The sequence below is a fragment of the Falco peregrinus genome, chromosome 3 (genome assembly GCF_023634155.1).
Source record: "Falco peregrinus isolate bFalPer1 chromosome 3, bFalPer1.pri, whole genome shotgun sequence".
NCBI lineage: Eukaryota > Metazoa > Chordata > Aves > Falconiformes > Falconidae > Falco > Falco peregrinus.
In genome coordinates this window covers 69,073,460-69,089,007 of record NC_073723.1, presented here as the reverse complement: position 1 = coordinate 69,089,007, position 15,548 = coordinate 69,073,460, and the positions used below count along the sequence as shown (strand labels likewise).

The following is a 15,548-nucleotide window of genomic DNA, read 5'->3' as shown; positions in this document are numbered from 1 at the left end:
TTCCGGAAGACTCGAGCATTACATTCTATTTTTCCCAAGCACTATTATTCAGATTTTCACTTTCCAGTAAATTCCAGCAGTATTTGATAATCAAATGCAACTTCTGTTTTGTCAGCTCTGCAGTCTTCCTTATATTCTAAAGCGCAAAATTCTTTTGCTTTTTATGTGAAGCAGGAAAGGAATTCACTTCTAACACAGGCCCTGTAATTCCATTTTGCAATTTAAAATATTGTTTTCTAGCATATGCACCATTTTTCCTGAATCCAATATCTGATATTATTTCTATAAACTAAACAATACAGAAGATTTTACTGGTTAAACCCCTGTAACAGCACAAACCACATATAAATATGCAAAGGTTCTTATTACAACCATTACACTATTCTCATCAAACTCATTCTGAGCTACTGTGCTAAGGAGATCTAAGTATTCTTAGATGTATGTACAATGGAAAAAGTAAATAAACAACCCTTTAATGGCTATGAATTCCTCAAAAAATCCTCTTCCTCCTCCAAATCATAGACCAATAGAATTGTTTAGGTTGGAAAAGACCCTTAGGATCATTGAGTTCAACCATTAACTGCCAAGTCCAGCACCAAGCTATGTCCCTAAGCACTACATCTTTTAAGTATCTCCAGGGATGGTGACTCAATCACCTCCCTGGGCAGCTTCTTTCAATGCTTGACAACCCTTTCAGTGAAGAAAGTTTTTCTAACTTGCAATATAAACCTCCCCTGGTACAACTTGAGGCCATTTCCTCTTGTCCTGTCACTAGTTACCTGGGAGAAGAGACTGACTGCCACCTGCCTACACCCTCCTTTCAGGCAGCTGTAGGCAGCAATAAGGTCCCCCCTGAGCCTCCCTTTCTCCAGGCTGAACAACCCCAGTTCCCTCAGCCGCTTCTTGTAAGACTTGTGCTCCAGACCATTCACCAGCCTCACTGCCCTACCGTGGACACGCTCCAGCACCTCAATGTCCCTCCTGCAGTGAGGGGCCCAGAACTGAACACAGGATTCGAAGTGGAGCCTCACCAGTGCCAAGTACAGGGGGACAATCACTGCCCTTGCCCTGCTGGCCACACTGTTTTGGATATAAGCCAGGGTGCTATCGGCCACCTTGGCCACCTGGGCACTCTGCTGGCTCAATTCAGCTGGCTGTCAACTATCAACACCCCCAGGTCCTTTCCCCCCAGGCAGCTTTCCAGCCACCCCTCCCCAAGCCCATAGCGCTGTGTGGGGTTGCTGTGACCCAAGTGCAGGACCCGACACTTGTCCTTGTTGAACCTCACACAACTGGTCTTGACCGATCGGTCCAGCCTGTCCAGATCCCTCTGCAGAGCCTTCCCACCCTCCAGCAGATCAGCACTCCTGTCCAACTTGGTGTCACCTGCAAACTTACTGAAGGTGCGTTCAATCCCCTCGTCCAGGTCATTGATAAAGATACTAGACACAACTGGCCTCAGTACTGAGCCCTGGTGAACACCACTTGTGACCAGCTGTCAGCTGGGTTTAACTCCATTCACCACCACTCTTTGGGCCCAGCCAGCCAGGCAGCCAGTTTTTTACCCAAACATTCTAATGCCACTATCTGTATTTTAAATTACTCAAATACCTACAAACATCTAAATCCAACTGAAGTCACTGGGAACAGGGCATTTGAAAGTCAAGATATTTCCTTAGGTGCTTAAAAAGGATTTGGAAAGTAATATCAGATATACAGATTTCACTATTTTAACCCCAAAATTTGTTATTCAGAATTGAATAAAATTACATAAAAACACATTTTTGTAGTTAAAATTAGGGGGGTTTATTTTGAAAGCTCAACAATTAAGAATGGTTAGGTCTATCAATAACACCTTCTCCAGAATGCTTCAAAAGGAAAATTAATTTATATTTGACTATTTTTAATAACTTGTAGATTTTAAAAGTGCTTAATTATAAATGAAAAAAGGGCTACAGAATAAAGGTAGCAAATGCACAAATTCAATGCTATTAAAAGGCAGACACATGAGATCTCATGTATCTTGTGCCATTTGTAAAAAGGTTGTTTTATTATCAGTGTAACTAATCACAATGAAGCCATCTCTTACAATCAAAGACATTATAATGAATTTTCTTTACAGCTACAGAGAAATGGGATTTGCTGTTCCATATCAAACCAGAACAGGCTGTATAAATTCTTCTTCATATTTATTGTTAAATGTAATTTTTATCTATAAAATCAGCCATGAAATATTAAAAACTGAAACAACAGAATTTATATCCTTTACTTAATTTGGTTTAAACGGTCTATTCACTAAAGAGGGGGGAAAAAAGGTTACGTATGTATTATAGCACACCCTCCCCTCTCCCCCCTAACTGTTTCCATTATAAAGCCCCTGGTTTTTGGAATTTATAACTTGGCTGTAAAAATTCACTTCATACTTAGAGTTGGTATACTTTTCCTTTTACAAAAAGAAAAAAAAAAAAATCTGTTCCAGGAGGATGGCAAGAAAGAATGTAAGAAAAGGAGAAAAGCAATCAAACTAAAAACTTAACATAGACACTTAATTCGGTAAACAAGGACCATGCACTGTAACTCAGATCCATCTTCCTCCCCCAGGAATGGGTGGGAGATAGTCAGCTGGCTGCACCGCAGCCCCGGGGCCGATGGGCATCAGATACTGACCTCCAGCTGCTGCTGACCTGGGCCAAGTCCACGCTGGCCAACTGGGGAAGAAAACCTCCCTATCCTGCTGCTGTTTCCTGGAGTAATCGGTACAACTGGGAATTGGACGAACTGAAAATGAGTAACGGCAAAAAGCATTGAAATCACCTGCATCAGAGAAAAGACAAGACAAAAGAAACCAGCACATCTTAGAAATTAACAACAGACAAAACAACATGTAAAAAAGGGCTTCTCCCAATTAAAAGACCTAAGACTTGAGAGTTCAGGAACTGGAGACTGGACGACATATAGTGAAATGAAAAATGCAACAGAAAGATAAAGGCAGCCAAAAAACCACCAGAAGTTCACAGAAGCCAAAGGATTAAAGGTTATAAAAAGAGCTTTATTTAATACAGCATGGAAAACAATTTATACATAAAAAGGTAAATTCCAAAATGAAGCAAGAAATAAGGCAACAAGACAAGCAACCTATGACCTTAAGGTGCAGGCCACAGCCTAGGCTACTGCCTACTACCAATATTTTATTTTCAGCTTTCCCCTAGAGCACAAAAAAAAGCACAAAAGCAAAATGTACCTTCATTTTCAGTGTGTCCACTTTATGGTCTGAAAACAAGAGAAAGAAGTCACAAGGGAGCAAAACCCTGCTTTGGTTCTCACAATGCAGCTGGTGAGCTGGTGTGGGTGGCAGAAGCAACAACCAAGCTATGTTGCATGGCTGCCTGCAGTCACTGTCTCAGGGGTGCAAGGGAAGCTGGCAAAGACCTGAAGTCCAGAGATGCTCACAGCTGCCCCAGGTGATACTGCACTCCTTCGTTTAGACGAAACCACCATGGCTATGTGTTCAAACAGAGCTTTTATTTACTCTGTAACTAACTTTATTCATCAGAAAAGGCGCTCTCAGCAATTCTTTAACTGCAGTCCATGAGGCCAGCGTACATAGTTTGCAACCCATTCCCAGAACAATACAAATGAGTAGTGTTTACAAATTCATTCATTCTCTACAGTGATTCAGGTTTGGAAGTTGTCATTGTTGAAAAAACAGCCATGAAGATCTCTTGCTGAACTAAATTAATCTGGCATACACAGACAGCAGAGGATACTGATGAAATACACATAAACAAAAAACATGGTAGAAAGATATTCTACACACCCTCCTGCCACACACAAAAAAGGTGAGCAAAAAGAACTACAAAGTACAAAAGTTAAGGATCTAGTAGATATTGATTTCATAATTATTTTGATATCATAATTTGATTTGCAGTAGAGATGAACAGTGAGGAACAAGAGAAAGAATGAGGAAGGCAGTCCTCTATGAGAAACATATCCTTAAAACAACCATACTCAACATCAAAGGCTGCAACTCTAAAACCAGTTACCAGTTTAGAAAATTTATGCCAGATCACAAACAGGAAAAAGATGAAGGGGAAGGGAAGGCTGAACCAGGCAACAAGTATGCTCTAAGGGTTTGGGTGGTCCCATGAAACAAAAATCTGCACTCTATTCTCAAAACTGAACAGTTCAAAATCACTTAAGCCTGTATCTACCAAGGATGTCGGGCACTACTGAACTGCTCAAAGCCAGGCTTTAAAATGTCTGGATCAGAAAGTGAGACCTGGAGTCCTCAGTTAGGTACTGGTATCCCAGACACAATACACAGACAGGAGGAAAAACCACCAGCTCCTGCTCAACCCACATGGGACAGCCTCCTCAGCTAAAGGAGAAAGACAAGCAAGCACAAGTCCCAGAAAAGCAGAGCTGCTACACCTAGCAACGTGGAGAAAAGAAAGATGATTCCGACTCCGCAGAGCTCCGACTGTACCATTTACCTCTCACAAATCTGAGAAGGCTTGTTCTTGCACCTACAGCACAGCAGCTGTCCCAGCATCCTGAAGCAACCACCTAAGTGCGAAACCCACTGCAACCACTTGATAATGTCATGTCCCCTACTTCTGAAAACAGAGCAGAGCTTCAAGGCTGCATATCTCATGCAGGGATTAGTAAATTTTCACGACAATTCAGTAAAATCCTCATTCACTCTAAGAATATTTTTATTTTTCATTTTTAGAAGTGCATACACAATAAGATTATTTCTATTTGAATTCACTATATTTATTAGAAATTATGGTTAAAATATATGAGTTACAAAAGCACATACTGAACAAACATGAGCAAACATTTACTAGTTGTTCTAATGGAAGGACACAGAAGTATTCAAACAAGTATCTAAAAGCAAAACCTCAACAACATGGCATTTAATAATAAAGCATATTTTACAAAGTACTGAAATTTGAGGCAGTACTAGTTTTGAAAATGTGCCTTTAAATTACCCCTATTTGGAATGACCAGCATGACTGCATACATTTTTACATTGGCTTTATCCAGCCAGCTCACTAAATCATTAAAAATATACACAGCTGAGCTTCAGTTTGACCTGCAGTGACTCCTATATGTATTCTCAAAATTAACACAAGCACTGAATGCTACTAATCTTCAACTTGTAATAACTGATCAAAGAATACTGCCCTGTAATTCACTACAAGCTAAAATCATAGTGCTGAACTGTGCATTTTCAAACAAGTGGTTTATAGCTCTAGATTTAAAATGCAAAGTTTCCATTATATTTAATAATTAAAATGCATGCTGTGTTATGGTTACATTTGGTGACTGGATTAGTAGTACCCCAACCGAGTTAAACAATGCCTTTTTCCTATTAGAGTTCATATTACCATATTATCTATTTGTTTAAGAAAAGGGAGAAAAAAAGCACAGCAAGGAAGAAGGAATAAAAAAGAAATATGAATATCAAACATACAAGCCAGTGAGGACCAAGACAGTAAGAACACCTGGTATCAGCAAAATCTATGCTAACTGAAAGCAGAAAAACTGAAGTATCTGTGCATTTAAAGTATGAAAACTTTTTAAAGAAGTATATTCTCCCTTGGTCAGGTTCTTGTTCAGAGTCAAGGGTTTAAAGCTCAGTTTGTTTTCCTAGATACAGTCTCTACAAATTTAGGGAATACAGGCATCACTCTCAAAGAGCAGGCTCTCTCAGGCTGTCAACTTCTTAATCAAGGTCTGACTTCACTGGAAAGTGTGAAATTATGTAATTATTTATGCTTGGCAATTCTGGTGGTTTAGACAATTACAGCACTATGAACATCATCTTTTATAAAGCAAAATTCCTACTGCTATTTTATTTTAGGGAATATACCATTCTTCTGTGCTTTCTAAGTGGTTTATTCAAACAAAGTAAGTATTATGTTAAGTATTCCTCTCCTCCCAAAACAGATACCACTGAGCTTAGAAACATAACTTACAAGGATGAAAAATAATTGAAAAATAGAATCAAAATTAAACTATGGCCACAGTGACATCAACTGAAGTTTTCTCAGCACTGTCAGTTAGATTTGGTGTCACACCAAACTCTGTAATTACCAGTCTAATGACCTTGGAGTAATATAATATTAGACCCCATAAAAAGACACACTCCTTACATTCCTGCACTTCCATGCAACATTTAAGTATGAACTTCAGAGATTAACTTTGTTTTCATTCCTAGTGTATTTTAATTATCTTGGCATCAGTAGCAGATTTGAAGACAGGCTTGTGTGCCTTAATGCTTGCCTACTGCATCTATGGTAGCTGGAATGTATCAGCTCTGCCTGTATGCCACCTCCTCAGGTATCTATCACCCGACAGGTTATATACCCTTTGCATACAAAATACAAAGTACCCATTCTCTGACAAAAAAACAGTTCATTCAGCACTGCACCTCAAAGTACAATTTATTGCACACAGCAACACCTAAAATCATGATGATGTCAATGAAGAAAGAGAGAAGGCAACCTCCACATGCAAAGCTCAGCATGCTTCTTACCTAGAAACAGAAACTGAGCAGCCCGCACAGAGCTAGCAAAATGCATTGTCAGGTTTTCACTTGCCCTCTCCAAACAACCTCTACTGCACCTAATAACCTTGTGTCCTGGAAGGATTCTTGGGTTTTGAGAAAAGGAGCTCTTTATATCTCATCAGATGTCTGCTTTGGAGCAGCAAAAGGGACACCTCCAACATCAGCTTTCTCTTCAGTCTCTTCCTCTCCTTCCTTCCTCAAGTTGCCATCCCTATTGCAAACTCCTTGGGCAACACAAAGAAAATCAGACAGGCAACAGAGCCTACATACACCGTCTGCAGCTATCATCAAAGGCACACACAAAGAAGTAAAAGAAATACTTGTCAAGAATTTTCAAGCTACCTAGATTTAGAATGGCTCTCAAATTCACAAGTCAGTAGCTTTGACAATTAAAATCCAATCAGAAACAACAACAACAAAAGTATGCTTTTTCATACAGCTCGCTGTAAAGTTCCTCGTACCAACAACACTGTATTACAAAACTTCTGCTCCTAAACCAACCTCTGTTTTGGGGGGTAAGGTTTGGAAAAAAAATATTAAAAATCTGATTTTATTTCTTTGGGTTTATATGCACAAATTATGAGATGGAGAGCTTGTGTCAGGTTCTGATTTTGATCATTTTGACACAAATTGCAAAAATTCTGTTAAACTAAATGGAGATATTCCAATTTATAGTCAGATAAACGACATCAAATTCTACTCCCAGGTTTTCTTTCCTTCCTGATTAAATTACATTAATGTACACTCAAAACAAAGCAACTACTGCTAGTCCTACTATTTTTTTTTTCAGCAGAATAACTTAACTGTTAACGAAACACCACATAGACACATACATAAAGTCATAGGGGTTCTTTCATGTGTCTGCCATCTATCTGAAGCCTCACAGCAATGGGGCTTATAGAAACATTATAGTACGTGGGCACCAGCTTACCATCCTACATGTAGGACAGAAGAGAACCTGCTTCCTGTAAGGACCTATAGGCCGCTGGTTTTCCCTGAAATATTTCTTATTAATCTGGCAAGTGTATGAGATATTAAAACCCTCAACACTCTGTATTCTTACATGGAATGCACCAAGAAAAGATCCAAAAACTAAATATTGTGTCTTCTCATTGTTAAAAGGTTTGACATAGTATTTATTGCCATATTACCCCTAATTAGCTGTTTAAGCTTGTTAACAAAACCAGTTCATTTAAGGTAAACAGGAATTATCCTTCCATTGTATAGGTAAAACTTGTAAACAGGACAGCTCATAAATTCTATGATGAGAGTAACTAGGAAACTATTCATTAAGTCTTGGGTTATAAATTCAAAACATGAAGCATAACATGCTTAAAGAAGGTTTTATTTTTAAAAGCATTCATTAGGCTCTCATCTCCAAGCCTCAGACTTGTGAATAATTTAAAATGAAAATGCGAACAACAGGGAGAAAAGAAACAAATGCAATTCAAATCAGTCCATTGTTGTACAATAAAACTCAAAACAATAGCGAAGAAGTTGGCAGATTTTGAAGACAACATCCAGAAAACATTTTTATGTATGGTATCTTTGAACTTAGACATAATGCTAGCGCTGGATCCAATCCAAAAAAAATTAGCTCTGACTTACAACAATCAGGCTGTGCCCAGTAAAGGATACACATACTAAACTAGTAATTTCTAGTATTCATTGCACTTTATTCTGGAGCTGTCAAAACAAAAACAAAACAAACAAAAAAAACACAAAAAAAAAAAACCACAAAAACCAACAAGCTGCAGCTTATTGATGCTTTTAGAATTTTTATTTTTCCATTCTGACTTTTCAGAAATGTAATCCTATTAACAATTTATATGGCATAGGTGAGCACCCTCTTTCCTTTAAAACATAAGATAAATCTAGGTTTGCCTCACATGGGGACCATGACAAAAACAGCCTTTATTTCACCAGCACTGAAAAACAGCAAGTGAAGAAGACAAAAGTGAAAAATCGAACAAAAAAACAAAACACAAGGATCACTGCTGTCCTTGCTGCATATCCAGTGTCCCAAATCCAGTGTCAATACACCCCTGCAGAACGTGTGTTACACAGCAAGGAACTGGGAGAGAGCAACATTTTGCCTTTATTGAATTTCTGGAGTTTGCCGTCCTTTTCCCAAGCATTGGAACAATCCAACTTTAACACAAATCATGATTCCACTTAAACTTTCAGTTGAAGACAAGCACACAACAGGCATTTCTTTCCCTCTGTTACAACAGACCACATGGAACTGCAAAATGCAGAAGTGCTTTATTTCTATGCCATGGTTCTTCGGAAGATGGGCATGTATGCTGAACATCACACTAATATCAAGACATGCTCCTCAGAAGCTTTGAGCTTACCATCCATCCCCCGCATACCAGGAAATACGACACTTTGAGCCACACGGAATTTCCTTTGTGGGTGCAGAATGTGAGCAGTAAACCTGGCAGTTCCAGCGAGCTCTGAGCATACAGCAGGCATGAGATTCGGCTGCAGCACACACATTACAGCCAGTGAAGTGCTTTCCACAGCCACCAAACCCCCGAGGCAGTACAAGAGCAGCAAAACTGATGTTTCCTCATGTGAACTAGGTCACCCCGGTTCACGGTCCTCCCTCAAGCACAGAAGTGGGTGATGCCAATATGCTACATACCACTGGTACAGGTAAAGTAAGCAAGCCGCCTCCTGCTAATGCATGTCTTAAAACCAGCTCTGGGTGGACTCTCTCATATGTTTATAGCAAATGTTTCTAGCAAACATGTTCTACTAACTTACCAAAACAAACAAACCATCCACCAACCCACCAAATGGAAACAGGCACAGGCCACAAGCTCTTCCAGAGCAAGCCCAAGCTTGAAAACCTGCCCTAAGAGAGAACTCACATGTACAGACGTATAAAGCTATACCAGAGTTCTTAAGGCCATCCAAATGGCACCAGAACAGTCTGTTTCTGTCTTTGTTTAAATTAGAATTCTTGTCAGGACCTTCATGCTTGTCATGGTTTAACCCTGGCCAGTAACTAAGCCCCACACAGCCGCTCACTCACTCCCCCAACAGTGGGATAGGGGAGAGAACTGGAAGAGTGAAAGTGAGAAAACTCACCGCAAAAGCTGTGCATGCAAGTAAAGCAAAACAAGGAATTCACCCACCACTTCCCATTGGCAGGGAGGTGTTCAGCCACTCCAGGAAGGCAGGGCTCCATTACACGTAATGATTACTTGGGAAGACAAATGCTGTATCACCGAACATCCCCTCACCCCTTCTTCTTCCCCCAGCTTTATACTCAGTATGCCGTTCAATGGTATGGAATATCCTCCTGGATAGTTTGGATCAGCTGTCCTAGCTGTGTGTTGTCCCCCAGATTCCCACACCCTTCCATTCCTCCCACTGGCAGGGCACGAGAAAGCAAGAAGTCCTTGACCTAATAAAAACATTCCCCAGCAACAACCAAACCCATCAGTGTGCTGTCAATATTGTTCTCACACCAAATCCAAAACACAGTGCTGCACCAGCTACTAAGAACAAAACCAACTATATCCCAGCCAAACCAGGACAACATTTTTCAAACTTTTTACTGGAATGTTTTCTACAGAAATATTTGTATACCACACAACTGTATGGATTCCATCATAAAAAAATTACATGAAACAATGATTTTCTATAAAATGATGACTTAGTATTTGGGAAAGTTTTGTTATACCTTGTAATTGCAGTGAATTTTAACATTTATATGTATTTTTTACATCTTTGTACCTTTATTTCTGAGACTTTTGAAACACCAAAGATTGAGCTAAGGACAGCAAGAAACTTCAACTACAATGAGACAAATAAATACCAGACAGGAAAGCATCTATGCATGTTCGTAGCAAAACGGTAATCTATAGAGATATATACATCCCGATCTAGACACTGAAATATGCATACCCTAACTACTCTGAATGCCTCCTCCCTGGCTATGACGTGCCACACACACATACAACAGCTTGAATTTGTAGACTCAGGAGGGCAGAGGCATTTAAAATTTCTGCCTGTACCACAAAGGACCAACAAAAACTAAGAACATTCACAGCCTCCCAGCCCAGTTAAATATAACTCACACTGTTATTGACTGTTCAGTACTACTACTGTTCAGTAGTAGGCCAGGCTACTCAGAAGAAAGGTCAGCCTGCTGTTTAACAAGCAAACAAACCAAAGCAAAGCAAAAAATCAGCAATCAACAACTCTGTTAATGCAGGACTGGAAAGCAATCATGAGTCATGCAAACAAGCATTTTACTTTTGGATCATTATTGCCATATTGTTTCTAAATGGCACTCAGGTTATTTCTTTGCAAAGAAGCATGTGAATTGGCTAGCACTTACTGTAATTTTCCTTTTCATGTAGAGGAAAGAAAGCAACTAGACTTCTTTCTGCTCTAAAGCTATAGATTGCTGCTGTTTTAAGTTTGGGACACAACCTTCTTTCATCTTCACATGTTGAAGTACTGAAATTAAGTAAAATAAGAAAACTTCCACATATATTTAACATAAACGCCCAGAATGTGCTATAGACTCATTTGTAACTACAAACCCTTCACTGGCAGATGGCAGAAACAGGATCACCAGAATTCATAGCTGCAAGGCAGGAAGGTGGGTATGGTTCCCCTGGAATTTTTGCAGGTAAAAAATTAAGAGATTACAAGAACGTCTTTACATTTTTTGCTTCTTCACTGTTTTTGTACACATAGGCTAATAAACACTTTGAGCTTATGTCTTAGTACAGGCCAAATGCCAGAAATAAAAAAAAAAACCTACCCAGTTTAGAAGAAAAGTCGGTATAGGTATATTTCATTTAAACTTTCATACATCTTTGTGTAACATCATAAGAATGTCCACTGCAAAGGCAGACAGACCAAAGATTAAACCACTCTTATGTTATGGGGGAAATCTTACATTAACTTTGATACCTGGGCCAGGCAACATTTCAGTAGTTTGCAATGCCACCTCCCATGCAGCCCTACTCCTCATTCATTCATTCCAAGACATACATGGTTAATCCTGTGCCTCTTACTAGCATTAAGCATCAGCCGTGAGACATATTGCCCATTTCCTACAAGCATTTGTGTCTACCAAGAACTGCTATCATTCGTTCTGCTCACTCAAGTTGCTTCCTGGGGAGAAGTAGCACTTCCATGCCTGTGCTGCTGCCAGCCAGGCACTGTATGCAGCCACACCTTGGGCAGCAGTGGCAGCACTGGGCAGCTGTGCTACTACAGGTTAGCAATGCCAACACAAAACAGTACCTTTCTGAAGTAGAAGAATAATCAAGAGTGCTCTGCTAGCCAACTACCATTAATCTGTCAAAACGAAAGTACCGTTTCTGTTTGACTCCTTATATAACACAGAGCATAAAGAACAGAGACCACTACATCTAGTATCCAGTTTTGTGAACAGAGCAGCTATTCTTTCCCCATCACCACAACCTTCGTTAAAAAAAAAAAAAGTCACTGAAAGAATAGCAGCCACTACGTCTGTTAAACCATGTCATCTTGCCTTATGCCCCGCCAAGCCCCTTTTTTTGGTTGTGCTTTCAGAAGAATAATCCATCCTCCAGGATGTGCAATCTAAAAAGTGAACATGGTGATTTTAACATGCACTGTAATATTGCAGCATTAATTTGCATTAATTAGACCAGGCATATCTTAAACCAATGTTTTTATTTGAGTGATGAGATCAGCCATCTACCACAGCCTTTTTGTTTCCCCAATAAAGAGAATATTTAAATTGTAAACCATCTTAGGAAATTTAGATGTAGGATCCACTCAACAATTCCTGTTCAACCACATTTCATATGCCAATCTGTCTGTAAATTTTAGCTCATGCACAAAACCACAATTCTGTATACATTCAAAGGATTTAAAAAAAATATTAGGCAAAGCAAAGCTATAGTTTTCTTAATGTTGTGCACACTAACACAACAATGCTGTTCTTCATTACAGAAGGGCGGTTTTAATGGAGTATTGTGACTGTCATCTGCTTCACACACATTTGTTCTCCAAGTAATGTACTTCTATAAAAGGAGACAACGCAGCTTAAGCTTTAAAAAATTTTCTAAAATAGAAAACTTTTGTGCAAGTAAATTAGAAATCTGTGATGCAGTTACTACACAATAGTTCCTACAGAAGAATGATAGTAAAGGATTTAACTCAGGTCGTTTGAATTACATTTCCCAAAATCCTAATAAAACTGACATGTTTAAACATACTGAAAAAGTCACAGTCCATCACCATGCTGTCACATCAGTGCATTTGACTTTTTTTAAAATGTATGGATTATGCAATTACTGCCAGGCTCCATATTTTATATATAAAAGCTACAATCTGATGCTGAAATAATTTATGAAATAAGGATGGAATGACTGTAATGTTACTTCTATGATGAATGTAACTTGCTGTGAATAGGCTAGGAGATTGCAAGGGAGACCAAACTGAAGCCTGTAATTGTCTTCATCTTTCATGAAGAGGTGTGACCTAGGAAAAATATACATCCCAACATCCAAAGCTCCAGCCACATGCAAACATCTTGATTACGATGTTCTGATATAGGTATGGAAAAAGAAAATATATAGTCTTCATAGGCCACACCTTTAGATTATTAAAGTAAGAATCACAGCAAATTACATCCGATGTTTAAATTAGTTAGTCTGCTATTGTTTTGCACCATCAGGAAATCACTCCTGCCACTGTTACCCTTGCACTTTTGTATTCTCATTATTTATTACTCCTTAGATGTTACCATCATGCTTAGTGTATGATACACGACAAAATCAAGGCCTTGCAAGTCTGCATCAGGACAACTACACAAAGAAGAGGGCACAGGAAAACAAGAATTAAAACTGTAACTATATAAATTCTGACATCACCAATAGCTACAGAATACAGATCACAAACTAAATGCTTTTCCCTCTTCTTTCTCCTTAACTAACACCACATTTAAGATGACAATTTAGTTCACAGGTCACATTATTTCAATGAGCAACAGCAAACTTGTCAAAACAAGTCATACGAAACAAGATGATAACTTATCCCTCAAAGGCCACCTGAAAGTTATTTTGGTTTAATGATCTTTTCCACTGAAGATGCACACCTCTTGAAAAAAGTATTTTTAAATTGCTACACTATTTATGGGAGCTCGCTTTCCTCACTGCAACCTGGCAGGTCCCCTGAAATTCTGCTAAATCCCTAGAGACCACAAAACCACGCTGAAAATCACAAGATCGTGAGAGTGCACAAGTTGATGGTAACTCGGAGACGGCTATGTTCAGTGATTGAAGCAAAGGGCAAACGGCTACAATTGTTTCTTTACTTGTAAGAACTGCTTACAAAGGAGCTGCGGTCACACGCCTTGTCAGCGACAACGGCACAACTTCTCAAGCCCATCCACACTTACGCTAGTGACCTTCGGCAAAGGAGGGGAAAGTATGAAAAAGTGGCTTTTGAGCAGCAGAAAGCATTGAGGGCAGAGCTGAATCACGCCGAAAGTCACGTATTCCGGGCCGCCCGGGGCCAGACCGAGCCCCGGCCCCGCGGTACGGCACCGTCACACGACGGCGCCCCCGCCCCAGCTCGCCGCCCCCCCCACGCCCCGCTGCGCCTGCGCACATGCCGCAGTGGCGGCAGATCACGCACGCGCACGACCGCCGCGGCGCAGCGGTTAAGGGGCGCTGCCCGGTGCCGTCCCCGCGGGGCTCCGGCTGACCAGACCACTCTCCCCCGCCGCCGTCCCCTCATTGTCCCACCCGCTGAGGGAGGTGCGGGCGGCGGCCGGCGGGCGCCGCAGCCAGCCCCGCCCGGGCTCCCGCAGCGCATGCGCAGCGGCCCCGGCGAGCCCCGCTGGCGCGGGGGTGCCCACAGCACGCGCCAGCCGGAGCCGCAGCCGGCCGCTGTAGCGCGCCCGCGCCCCGCCCGGCCCGGCTCCCCCTGCCCGTCCCGCCGCTCTCCGCTCCTCCTTGCCCCCTCACCCACCCCCCCGGCCGCCTCCGGCAGAAACGGAAGGGAAGAGCTGCGGCGCGGGCCGGCTGAGGCAGCCAATGGGCGCGCGGGGCGTTCTTCCCGCCCTGGGCGCCCCGGCCACTCGGCGGGCAGCGGGGGAGGAACAAGGGACGGGATTGGCTCGGCGGAGCGCCGCTGGCCGCCCGCCCACCACGACCAAAAAAACGACGGTAGCACAGAGGCCCAAAAAGCCCGAGGGGAGCCGCCGGCCCGGCCGCCGGCGATCCGCGGCCCCGCGGCCCCAAAAGCCTCCCCCGCCAGGGCCCGAAGCGGCAGCCTGCCCCGCGCCGCTGAGAGCGGGGGCGAAGCGGCCGCGGCCCGTCCGGCAATGCTTACCGCGCGGGGGGAGCCGTCCGCCTCCGCTTGTGATGATCTTGGTCACAAGTGGCGCGCCGTAGATTTCGCCGTTTTGCGTCACGCCCGGCGCGAGGCGCGGGGAGGGGGGCGGGCGAGGCCCCCTCACGTGACGCGACGGCGGGGCGGGAGCCGGTGAGGCGCTGCTGGAGCGCCCAGCCTCGCGTGCCGCCGCCGGCGCGAGGGGCAGCGCCCAACGGCCGCCGCGCGGGGCGGGCGTGCGCGCGCACGCGGCCGCCATTTTCCCGTGTCCGGGCCTGGCGGCGGCGCCAAAAACCCTGGCGCCTCGGGGCGCACCTGTGCCCCGCTGCCGCCCGGTTCTTTCTCCGGGAGGGGCCCAGGGGACGGGCTTTGTGGTGATGAGGGGAGCCTGGAGCCCCGCGGGGTTACCCGGCGTTGGCGCTGACCCTCCCGGCTGAGGGTGAGGGGGCCGGTAAGGCCACAGCTCCGGGTCCTGGGCGGAGCAAGGGCAGCGGTGCTGGCAGGAGCATACACATGCGGTGTTCGATGTGCTCCGTTTGCACCTGCCAAAGCCTCTGCCACGGTGGTTCCTGGTGCTGGGTTGCACTATTATAACTCGTGCCATGCAGGG

At 42.8% G+C, this 15,548-nt stretch overlaps 1 protein-coding gene across 1 annotated transcript in view; it reads right to left on the bottom strand.

Annotated features, from left to right (window-relative positions):
* ZNF407 (zinc finger protein 407) overlaps positions 1 to 15,143 on the bottom strand; it is a 344,407-nt gene extending 329,264 nt beyond the window's left edge. The window contains exon 1 of the mRNA XM_055798527.1: positions 14,939 to 15,143. The gene's annotated coding sequence lies outside the window, so the exon portion shown is untranslated. The remainder of the gene's footprint in view (positions 1 to 14,938) is intronic.
* Between the last annotated feature and the right edge of the window lie 405 nt (positions 15,144 to 15,548).